This window comes from Halictus rubicundus, chromosome 6 (assembly GCF_050948215.1).
Source record: "Halictus rubicundus isolate RS-2024b chromosome 6, iyHalRubi1_principal, whole genome shotgun sequence".
NCBI classification, from domain to species: domain Eukaryota; kingdom Metazoa; phylum Arthropoda; class Insecta; order Hymenoptera; family Halictidae; genus Halictus; species Halictus rubicundus.
Genome location: NC_135154.1, coordinates 4,533,464 through 4,546,654, shown reverse-complemented (window position 1 = coordinate 4,546,654; position 13,191 = coordinate 4,533,464). Strand labels below are relative to the sequence as shown.

Below are 13,191 nucleotides of genomic sequence, written 5' to 3'. Positions count from 1 at the left end.
AGAAACGCACAAAAACAGGGTTGACTGTATCTGCATAATCTCGTCAGCCCATGACCAGCGGGCGCTAGATTGAACCTTCCCATTTCGAACGAGCCCTTTCCCAGCGAAAAATATTCTCATATAAGGGCGAAAAGTTGAGGCACGTAAAACCATTTTTCGCCTATTATTGTCGGTAACGTGGTCACTCTATCTTATCGCGAATCTACGGAGTCTTGGCTCTTATCTGGCGACACTGCCGCCTGACCACGAAGTGGTAGGGGAAGAGTGGCGATGGGTCGTCAAAATTTCATTGTAATAGATTTAGCTGATTTAAGTGTTACTGTACTAATGTTAGTTTTTGAACAGTGGATTTATTAAAGTAATTTTTAATCAAGGTTATTACATATTAAATACATATGAAAAAATACGCGCACGCCGTACAACCGACACGCGGAACAGCCACACACCGAATACCGCGTTCGAGAGGGAAAAACAAAAAAGAAACTACAACGAAAGAAGGTCCACGAATTTTCTGGAATGGCGCGTAATTTGAATATTCCAACAACTAACAAGGGAACATAAGTTACACAAGCTGATTTTAATGAAACTTTCGTGAGAAGTAGTTCTTAGAAAAATATTCAACGTTCTTTTATCAGCTATCGTCCACATTGAAGGCGTGAAAGCAGCCCTCAGGAGATCAAAAATATTTTTCATTGAATATCTTGGACACTATTAGAGCTGAAGGAATGGTTTTGAATGGAAAAGTTGTGCACCTTTTTCTAAGGAATAGGTCCGAGGAGACAGATTTCTAATATCATCATTCGTTTAAACATCGGCTTGTGTAAGTTTTAAAATTCCGGGAGATTACGTTTAAATTTTCGATACCACGTTTAAATTTCCGTGGCCACATTTAAATTTTTATCGCAAACCAGTTCTCCATATTCGACCGTGTATCCCGCTTCCGATCCAACGAAATAAATTGTCTGAATCTGGCGGAAAGTTATAACACGCGTTAACCAGCGGCGCTTCTCGAAATTTCTGCTTTGTGACGGTCGCACGCGTCTCTTTTGAGGCCGGGCATCAGCGCCGCCTAATGAAAGACGAAACCTCCCGGTAAATAGAAAAGCTGTTTTAATTTCCTGCCATTCATTTTGCGGTGCCGTTCCCATTTTGCTCATCAAAGCCTTGTCACCTCGGATTCTAACAAATTTTAAGCCAGCCGCGTACAATTAGGCAGGCGATGCTGTACTGACAAGCGATATTCCGGCTGATAGGGGCGCTAAATTCCGAGTAATCTCGTTTCCGGGGAGTTAATTGCACCGATCCCGCGTTCTAGCTGCGATTCGATCCTGCTCCAACGGGCGAATCAAACCCCTCTGATTCTCGGGATATATTCATAATCTATTTGACCGCCGCTAATGACGAATGCGTGTTGCCGGTCTTGTTAATTAATCGGTTTTAATATTTTTTCCTTACTCGTCAATTTGTTCGATATTTTACTCCATGCTCCGTGCACCGTATATGTATGTCGTGAATTCGATACAATGAGGACGAGATACGAGATTAATTGCAATAAGCTGACATTGGTTGAGCACGCACACGTCGCGTCGGGTTCGAACGAAGATTTTTGTTCTCTAAATTATTGAGTTTGCCATCAATGCTGCAGCTGATCATGTCCATTTCAGTTCAGTTTTGTAAAATATTATAGTAGTATATACGCATCTTCTACAGCAGTAAATTTGCGGTCTGTTTTACTTGTTTTAAACAAGTTTTTGTAAATATACTGTAAATATACTGTAGTAAATATACTGTGTGTACACTTTCTGCCACATTAAATACATATACATTAAGTACATGTGTATACTATGTACAGCAGTATTATTTTTAAACAGTTTTTTATCGCATTGTACGGAAGTCTACTGTATTGCGAAATAAGTATAGTTTGAAATTTTTATGAAATCTAATATTTTCATAAAACCAATACCAAGACATCGTCCATACTATATCGTTAAACTTCACCTCATACCTTTTTTTCTATTTTTAAGCGTTTTAAAGATATAGCTTGTCTCTATAGCGTGAGACACCTTGCATACAAAAACAGATGCAAATGTTTAAATATTAATTTTATTAATAAATATTGTTGCAATGTTATAAATAAATTTGTTACTGATCATTTTCATGCACACGAACTGAAAATAAATGTAAATTTCTGGCGTACTGCGGTCGAAGTAGACATTCAATTTAATAATTACAGTTATATACATTAAAGAAATATTGTATTACAATAATCGTAGACGTTTTGTATTGGACGTATTGTATTACAATAATCGTTTGAAGATTCAGCACGTATAGTTTAACCATTTTTTTTAAAGGGTGATGGGGGAGGAGAAGTGTTTCTTAAGAAAAATGAATTTAAAAAAAATTTTTTTACACAGTTTGCTAGACACTATAATACCATGCAACTTTCGCTGCAACTTTTTTTTTAATATCATTTGTTGTTGTTGATATATTTCACGAAAATGAAAATATGGAAATTTTTTCAAGGGCTGATTTCACCCCTTTAATGCGAGAAGCAGCGTGAAGAAAAAAGGAGGGTTGTGTTAGGCATAACTTACTCTACTTGTGTGCGAAGTTTCATAATTTTTTGAATTTACGGGTTTGATAACTTGCCTTGTTAGATCAAGACTTTACTCTACCTGCTTCGATTTTGCAGTAGAATTTAATTGATTTGCTTAGACTTCCGAACAGACACAGCTAATAATAGCCAGTTTTTCTAATGCCTGCATTTTGGTTTTTAAGTACAATAATTCTGGTTTTATACATCTTGGACAAAATTTCAATTCTATCTTATCTTTTTTTTTTTAAATCAAGTGCTACTTTTTGTAGCTTTCAGTGTAATTTAATTTTACATTAAATAATGAACGGGAAATTTCTTTCATATGCTTTTATTGTTTTCAGATCCCCTAGGAAGTAGTTTGAAGATTAAAATTACAGAAAACAGTGGGCAGGCTTCACTGTAAAGTATTAGCTTTTTAAAATAAATAACTTAGGAACGATAATATTTCTTCTAATATGTATAATATATTTGATTTGCGCTCTGTAAATCTTTACAAAAACGATCCAGTGTTTGTTTTAAACACGTTGAATTTGCGCAGCATATATTTAAAAAAAGGCGTGATTATCAATAATTCCACTTATTGAGAATGATGTGCAGAAATAGTGATTAATTTCCTTTAAAGAATTAGGTGAATTGTAAAGGCCATGAATTAATTCGTACACCTAAGAGATATCATAAATTATGAAGCTAATGCGCCACACACTGTGCAAAAATGTACTGTTTCACACGTACACAAACATAAAGGGGGATCAAGCAGTAAATAGGTATAACCCGTAGACATGCAGTAGTCAGGGATTAGCGTGGCGTAAGCGTTCCCTGACAAATAACAACGCAACTGCAAGAGTTAGCGAGATTCTGTATAATCTCATTGTTGTCTGGTTAATTATTCCAAAGACACGCGAAACGGCCGCGTACGCGCGATCTAATAGCATTTCTATGGAAAATCGATTGGCAGCCTCCCGTAATCCGCGATGTTCGCGGATTTTCGAACATAACCGGAATGAAACACGTTTCACCGAGAAATCTGCGTGTAGTGGGCACAGTTCACTTTTCCTTCTGAACGACGATCTCAATGCTTCGTACTTTGTAAACTAACGATATTTGGTATTATTATAACAAATATGCTAGCTTTTGTTTTACTCTGAAGTTTTCTATCGTGTTCACCTCGTTCATGCATTTATATTTCTGTAATATTGTTCCTAACGTTCGACCGATACTTGGAAACTTTACTGCTTTATAATTGCAGTATATGTATATGTAAATACTGTTTTAGGTCGGAAATTTTTCGCTTCTTTTTCCAAACGTTTAAAGTGGCGTCGACCATTTTGGCCATTAGTGACTGCATATATTTCCAGTAGTATGGTTTCTTCATTACAATCCGGTTTAGCATTTTTATCGCATTACCAAAATAAATTACGCCTTGCTAAAGTAGGTCAACGAAAGAATGTCATTTTGATGGTTCTTGATGTACCATTTTTCTTTCCATAATTTAATTGTGTCGAATAAATCATTTTTGTATTTCCTACGGAATCTTGAACAGCACCTTTAATGTGTGTTGCTACGTCGTTTGTCAGTAATTATACCCGTAATTACAACCTCATTTAGAAAATAACGTAAACTACGAAAATTGAACTGGAAATTGAATACATTTCAAAGAACAGCACAACGTGTATTTGTTAAATTTTAATGTATGATAAAAAAAAGTACAAATTCTAGCGAGGTATAATAATGGCACATAATGTTTAACATTTTTTGAAACCGCCTTTATGTTTTACTGCCGCAGTCATTGGTTTCGGTAACTATAATTTTTTTTACATTCTAAATAATGAAACGGAAATATTTTGTTTTCGAACATTTGCAAATAATTTCTAGCTCGATTCCCATCAACAATTTTTTCAAAAGCCATATTCCATCAAATCCATTTGTTTCAGTCGTTTCTGCCCGAATGCGCACAACAAGTGTACTACCATTTTGACTGTACAGAGAAGTACAATATTTTCAATAATACGGAGCTCTGTTTGCACTTAAAAACTATTAACTTGTGCGAGCATGACATTCCAAATCATTTTCCAATGTTCTGGACAAAACATCTCCTAAACCCATAATTTCTCAACATACATAATAGAACTAGATAATAGAAGTAGATAATAGAACTGCATCGATTAATGCATTAAAAAATATACGATTCCATTTAAAAAAATAAAACGTACGTCAGCTTCGTATGACCTCTACTCGTTCATGTACAGAAGAATTATTTACACTAGACTGTGGCCCCTCCGAAACCATACACTTCTTATCTGAACTTTATTTTACATAATACATAGCGTACGAGTCATTTGCATTTATATATTAAAACCGGTCACCCTGTACACAGGGTGTCCCAAAAATGTACTTCCTTCAAACGGATAATTCCAGAGATCATTTGAAGTAACTTTTTCCTTTGCGAAAATGCTCCCCACGTCTTGGTTATGGAGATATTAACGAAAAACACGGACCAATCAGGGCGCGGCAATCGCGGACGAATTCCAGGTTAGTGACAAGCCCCGCTGAGCGCGGAGTTGGCATTGGCCGGGCCAGAATCTGTCCGCTATAGCCGCACTCTGATTGGTCCGTGTTTTTCGCCAATTACTCCATAACAAAGCTGTGGAGAACATTTTCGCAAAGGAAAAAGTTACTCCAAATGACCTCAGGAATCGTCCTTTTCAAGAAAGTACATTTTTAGGACGCCCTGAGCAGATCGGTGACGGGTCAGGTGGTAGCGGGAAAGGTGTTGTCAAATTGTCCATCTGCTGGCGAGCGTAGAAGGTAGCATGCGAGGGAGACCCATGACAGATCGGAAAATCATACCACAATTAAATTTGAATAATGTTAAAGGCAACGCGGGCAAAGCTAAGGCTCGGCTCTCTCTCTCTCTCTCTCTCTCTCTCTCTCTCTCTCTCTCTCTCTCTCTCTCTCTCTGTCTTCACCGCCGAGCAGTAATTAGATTCCGGCGTCGGGACGCCAGTCACGTATTTCCATTTTATGATTCGACGTGCTTCAATCCGAACGAATGGCAAAAGTCTCGATGAACGTATTCGACGTAAAATCCCGACGCGTCGTGGTCGGCTGACTTTTTGAGAACAGCACGCTGTTTCTTATTACAGGGAGCCGGCAGGCATTTGGCCTTGACTGTCACGCTATGATACGCTGTGCCTTTTTTTCTAGACATTTTACGTCTTAAATAAGTAAGTAATCAATTAAAAATGCATACCACCGTGTTTGTACATGTCTTTGCTACGTCTGTCCAGAGCCTTTTTTCGATACGAACACTAAATCTCTCGAAATTAAGAGAATCTCTCTGCAATATACGTATATGAACTTGCAAGGGTCAAAATCTTGACAAATTGACGCTTCAATATTGCAATGAGCAGTTTAAAAGTGGTCACTTGTGTTTCCTAAAAGTCCAATCTACGTCTGTTCAGAGCCCAAATTGCGAATTTCTACCTCATCGTGGAGTAATTTGTAATATTCGGCGGAAAACTCGCTTTCTGAAGCAAGTATGACGTCACAAGATGGATGCCGCAGAGAGATTCTCTTAATTTCGAGAAATTTAGTGTTCGTATCGAAAAAAAGGCTCTGGACAAACACGGTGGTATGCAATTTTAATTGACTACTTACTTATTTAAGACGTAAAATGTCTAGAAAAAAAGGCACAGCGTAACATAGCGTGACAGTCAAGGCCAAATGCCTGCCGGCCCGCGCCGCGGCACTCGACACTGCACAGATTCAGCTAATTAACCGGGGATCGTTTAAGAAATAAGAACAAAGAAACGGCGAAACACGTCTGTGGCCGATGAAGTGTCGGCCATTCATACAGAGCTGGGAATTACTTACGGCTGGAACTGCTTAAATTGAATATCAAACGCGTAAAAGAAATGTTCACTCGTCAAAATTATCGTGTTCGAAGTGAAAATACTTGTAATCACCGCTCAGTGATCTGCAATAAAATGCATAAAAACAGAGGACTGTTAGTTATCTAAATATTGACTTGACGAGTCAGTATCAGTATCTGTTCGCGTCGGCAAATCAATTTGCTGTGGGATTTGCTGTGTAAATATCGGTTTACAATTTATTTCAAAGGCTGCTTTCATCCTGCGGATGCTCCATGAACGCTAATTGAGCAACCAATGTATTACTAATATAGAACACTTGTATTATTATTGAATGAGCCAGGTGTTGTCTGCAATACAAATTAGATGATTGGCCTTCACCTTGGCAACTCAGAAATTTTTAACTTTTTACTGTATAATCCTGTACATCTTGTCGAGAAAATGCCAGAAATCGAAGTTTCAAGACGAGGAATTCACTGGATCGAAAGTTATGCGTGTTTAAAGGATCTAACGAGACAGAACAGGTAAGAAATCTAATTTTACTGGTTAATTTTCTGTGTTAACAAAAATCGATTTATCTATAGTAGTTGTGTTTATCTTTAATCTGCATGGTCTATAACGTATCCTTCCTAACTGGGCAAGCGCACGTTATAGAGCAACAAAAAGTACCTAATAAAACAACTTTGTAATTTTGTACTGGATACGATACCTTTTACGACTGTAGTATCGTTTCGGACAGCATGGTAGTTAGCATTGTTTGAATGACCCATTTTCCAGATTGGAAGCCATAAAACTTCAAATTTAAATTAAATTATTTAATATCAATAAAGTGGTCTTTTAACACTTTTTAGAACAATAATACGAGACAAATCAAACAAGATGAAAACATTTGTTCATACTACTCTCATTCGTCTTGAAACATTTGCGTATTTATTGTGTGTACAAACAATGTCAAATTGAAACTCGAACACTAAATGTTAAAATATGTAATAAAACATTTTTTACATAAATTTCGAAAAATTCAAAAGAAAGTCTTGAGAATAGTGCTTTTAACGAAAAATCTTCTGCACAAGAAGTAAATTCCTTTCGCTAGGGATGCGCGAGTTCCTGAAATTACAGGAACCCGAGTCCTCGGCTCGGGTTTTTGAGAAGCCCGGCGACCAGAAAATGGCGGGTTGTCCGAAAATGAGGACAACGCGAGAGGACCGGCTGTGAGGCTCGCTTGTCAGAAATGCTGGAAATCGGTCATCTTTAAACATGCATAACTTTTGAACCAGTGAATTCCTAACATTAAAACTTGGATTTTTGGAATTTTCTCGTCAAAATCTACAGAATTCTATAAGAAAAAGTTAAAAATTCCTGGGTCCCAGATGTGAAGTTAAGCCTTGTTAACCATTAAACATTGACAATAATTATATTCTAAGTCGTATATACGACAATGTACTATTCACGACAGCCAAAGGGGTACTCGAGTCGGGCTGCCCGAGCATTCATGTGAACTACCGAAAGGTAACACATATGCATATCTATCAGAAATTCTATTTACATGAAGCCACGGTAAATTATATTTAACGGGATGTTTGACACTATATAGGTATATGAGTTATTTGACCCGTGTTACGCACGAGAAATCATTTCATATCGAATATACGTATAGAATCAATGACAATACTCTAAAAGGGTCACCGCGGAACCACATAACTAAAATTTTATCCTTGCGCAGATCGCATTTATGGCTCGGTGAGCCCGAACCGTAGCCCCAGAGCAGTCGACCTCGACAAACCTCGTTGCCGATAAATAATTGTCGATATCGTAACTAGCTAACGATGAATCATTATTGACGGTTTTGCCGAAGGCGATGTGGGGTTTAGTTTACGAGACGAACGTGACTTCTACGGTATTTTGAACGTATGAAATTTGTATTCCTTACTCCCCGGCGACGGCCCTCGTTATTATCGAGCGGAACCTTTGAAATATCCATGAAGGTTTCAAAGATTATACCGTGTGTCCCAAAATTTTGTATTTTATAACTTTTTCCTTTGCGAAAATATTCTCCGCGGCTATGTTGAGGAGTTATTAACGAAAAACACGGACAGTTAGTAGTACAGATTCCTGTTTCTTAGCAACAAGTTGTCATAAATTTTAATCAACGTTGATAAGATAATAGAAGGTGGACCAATAGATTTAGCCATCTCGAATATTTCTGTTACTTGTAATAATATGAAAAAATGATATACACAAAACTTGCAAGATTTTTAGCAGTATTATTCTGTATAATCTTTTTCGTACAGTTCAAGTGAACTATTATTTTAAATAGTAAGCGAAGTTTCATCAAATGAAACAATATATTTTCACAAATTTTGATGTATGTCTAGAATAAAATAAATGCAGATAAAATAGATTGATATTAACTATTTGATGTAGTATTTCACCGAATTCTAGTCGTTGGCATTGAAAATTTGTTATACATGTGATAATATTCAAGCTTCCATGGTAGAAAACTTATACCAGAATTGTATTATTAAATAAGCGGCGGCAAAATTAATCGGATTACGTATTCTGTAGGTGTACCCAGACTTTTCTCACGAATGTTGACTTAAGCAGATTTTACCACTGCACGTGGCTGTGTAACTACTTTAAGCTTCCAGACACATTAACATATTCATGATATAAAACCGCCGATAATCAATAGCATCTATTCGCGGGAAAGGAGGACAACGTGAATCGTATTTAATACTTTATTCAGTAAATGTAGCGCAATGGCCAGATCCGACGCCAACTTTAAAGTTACAGATTGGTGTGAAAGTACGATCTGCTTTCGAGCATGCCAAAATGAACGAATTCGAATGGTAAATAATTTTAGAAAAATAAAATGTTTGTATAAACATGAAGTAACAGAGTGGAATTTTAATTTAAAAAATAACATTTTTCACTCTGAAAAAGACCCAGAGGTTAGCTCAAAGGAGACGACTAGGCTTCGGATCTCTATGCAAAATAAAAAGTTTATTCACCAATTGCAAGACACAGGAGCCGAATGTAAATTTATATTGTTCACTAACCATTTTAATGTACTGAAAAAATATATTAATAATCAGTCTTAATCACGATTTTAATTTGCACCTACTCATTTTTGTCAAAACTGCGTAAAATCCGGAGTCTAGAGATGACTATTTCGTAGACGATTACCAACCTGTAGATATTTACAGAATTTTTAACTTTTGAAGATTAATTTCCGAAGCTCAAGGTAGAGTAAAAAATTATTTTTTCATGGTAAATTGAAAGAAAGCAATATGTTGCTAGGGTGAGGGGACGTATAGATACTCTGATGCTACATGATCGGAATCCCGATTCAGGAAATTAAACAGGAAACCTGGTCCTGGACTGACCTTTTAACCGGTAGCTGGTGTGTTGGTTAATCCTTTTCTAGTTAATGTGAATCCGCAAATTAATTTCAAGTTGCATTCAAAACTTCCCTGAAAAAATGTTAACAAACTTGGGAAAATGTACAGAATTCAGTCCAGAAAGTCCAACTTCGAGGTCAATTTTAAGCTGAAGACTGAAAACTGCATCTAGCAAGGATTTTAATTCACATAGATTTTAGATGAAACAAAAACACGATATGCCATAAAATTTTGAAAATTGCATATTTTAAATGATTGTTTTTGAATTATTTGAAATCATCAATGTTACATTTTAATTAATTAATGCATTAATAACTACATAGAATCATGTTCAAACCGATCAATAGAATCAGTCAGCCATTATTTCCTGAAGGTTTTATAAGCTAAGTGCTATGTCTATTATTTTTAGTATTTCTAGTATTTCGAATATACAGAGACGGATTTGGCATTCACCAATACGGTTCTACACGCGATCAATAGACGAGTTTCTTTCTAACTGGAGGCAATAGTAAGCGTGGGACAAAGTTAAACAGAACGTCATGTTCGTAAAGGTGCAACGTTTCTAACAGCGACAGCAAACTTTTGCGCGTTTCCTTAAACATCGAAGAAAGTTTAGGAATAAACGTAGACAAGTGACACAGGACGTATTTGCGTCAGCCCGCGTACATTGAAATTTCGAAAACATCAGTGAGCCGGAAATTCATAACCTCGATTTTCCATACTGTAGACAATTATCTAATTTACCTGTACTTTTGATAACTACAAAAAATTCTAATACAGTTATTTTATTATATCTCCTATTTTTAATAAATCGTCCCGAAAACAGATCTAGTGAACAAACGGTATAGCCGGATAAGGAGGACAAAAGTGCTCCAAACCAAATTGAATTTGCAATAGGCCATTCGACAGCTTATCCAACGAAAACACTTTTTGCCAATTATTAATCTTATATGTCAACATGGGGGTAGTAATGGGGTGACAAAGAAAATCAGGGTTTTCCGCAATTTCTCGAATCCTCTTGAATTGAAAATTCCGTAAAAAATGAGGCATACTTTAACCATTAGAATTCATATGTATAAATTTTTCAGAATATTTTGTTTGGAAAACAAATTTAAAAAAATAAAAACAATTTGGAATTCCGATTTCTTGTAGAGGTTATGTGATATTACGTTTATATTTCTACAGTTTTGGAATTTCGTCATTGTTGTTAACATACGATTTTTTCAGATTTGCCAAAGTGGGGGCACATGGTTAAAAAAATGAAAAACCGCTCATTTTCGAGTATCCTCTGGCAGAAATCGATATCTAAATATCTGAATATAAATCTTCTTTTATAAGAATCTATTAAAATGCTTCGATTAATGTTGTAAGTAATTTTTTGGTCGTATATCTCGTTGAATCTATTCAATAAAATCACTGAAAATTGCATTTTTGCATCTTTACTTCAACGGTGGCAATTACTTCTTTTACATCAACCTTAGAAAAAGTCCGAATTTAATTCCAATTTTCTTTTAACACTAGAACTACGAAACCCGTCAATATGACGGATTCCAAGTTTAATTTGATTGAAATTTTAATTTTAATTCAAATTTATTAAGATTGTAAAGATGCATTCATGCGTAATTATTCCAGGAATTCGTATATTCCGGCATATATTATAATGAAATTTGCTAATTAAATTCTAAATAAATCCACTCTCGTCATTTTATTAAAGTAACACAAAATCGTCAGTTTTAGTGCACCGTAGATCCAGCGTCAGAGGAATTATAGTCAAATGAAATACAATCTATTGCAGTTAATAATTTCCAGTAATAACAATTACTAGGGTTAATAATTTCTAGTAAATTCGAAGATTTTGTTAAGCCGCGAGTGCACGAAGATCCGTGGTCTGGTAACAAGCCTGTCGAACGGAATGGAATATTGCAAAAAGCTTCTCCTCTCTCGCGAGATCTTTGCACGTCAGAGGTGTGCATCGCGAAGAGCTAAGTCAAAACTAACGACACGATTCCGCAGTGGCGTAAAAGAAGCGTATACTCTCCCCAACGGTGAATGTAAGGATTTTAAAAACTGGCTCGTGGATTTTCTTTGCGTGCCGTCGACGACACCGAGGTATACCGGGCGCCGTCGAGGAATATATATCCGTATCGGGGAAATGATACAACTGCCGGTGCTCGAAATTTATGCTCCCAATATGTTATCGAAATTTTCGTGGGAAACCGCGACGGTGCGCCCTACGTCAAGCATTCGAGGAACTTTTCGCGGAAGCGATAGTTATCGGAGCTTGTCGAGGTTTAATGAAAAATATCGACCCGCTTGTCTCCCGGTGCCACTGAACTTGTTACGATGTACATATACCTACGAGACTTCCATCACAAACGAACTTGTTACCTGTTATTTCATCGATCGTAAATAGACCGACAGCTTTTTAAATAGAAGTTAGTGTATACATACGTTAACCGACATCTTTTTTACCGAGAAGAATTTTTAGTTGACGTGTATCGTGTCATATCAACACACACTACACAAAACTTGTAGTTTAAAAAAGATAACGCAACGTCACCTTGATATCTCTTCTAGAAAATGTAAAATCTTTAAAAATTGAACTGTGTTTTTCAAATGATTCTTTGAACCGCGCCGAACCTAGAAAAGGATAGCGATGCTGGCCGCCAAGGAGTGTAAATACATTCGTCCTATATTCTTTTAGTCAAAGTCACAGCGGCAAATGTCGTCGACGAGATCTTACTATTCTTTGATGCAATGCCGAACGTAGAAAAGGACAGCCAAGCTCGAGTGATCTTGGTCGCCGAGGAGTGTAAACATAATACCAAAATAACAAAACTTCTTTAATATTCATTATTTTTTCATGGGACTTTCACTAACATATTCGTGGCATTTTTCTCATGAAAATGATACCAAATAAGATATAATTCCGATGATATTTTCTTGTGTAATGAACCCCGCGGTAGTGGGAATAATTCCGCGACATTTACCATCCAGGCCTCGACGACATACATCGCGAATTCACTGTATATGGAAGTAAATGTACAGAAAAAATATACAAAAAATTGTTTAACAATTCTGCATACTTACTGCAACAGAAAATACATACACAGTATTTTTAAACAATTTTTTAATCGCGGGAGTCCGGTGTACTTGAATTTTTGGCAACATTATCGAGCTTGAGCTTACCCACCCAAAATATGAATTTGAATGCAGTTCCGTAATCTACCTAGTCGGGTTTGCATTCAAGCAAAAAGAATTTTCTTCAAAATTTCCTGATATTAATTTGCACGTTGGGTGCCTCGTTCCATCCGTTCCTTCTCTG

At 36.5% G+C, this 13,191-nt stretch overlaps 1 protein-coding gene across 1 annotated transcript in view; it reads right to left on the bottom strand.

Moving 5' to 3' along the window:
- Nucleotides 1–13,191, bottom strand: part of Nmdar2 (glutamate ionotropic receptor NMDA type subunit 2) — a 478,712-nt gene that overhangs the window by 430,714 nt on the left and 34,807 nt on the right. The gene's annotated exons all lie outside the window — the stretch shown is intronic.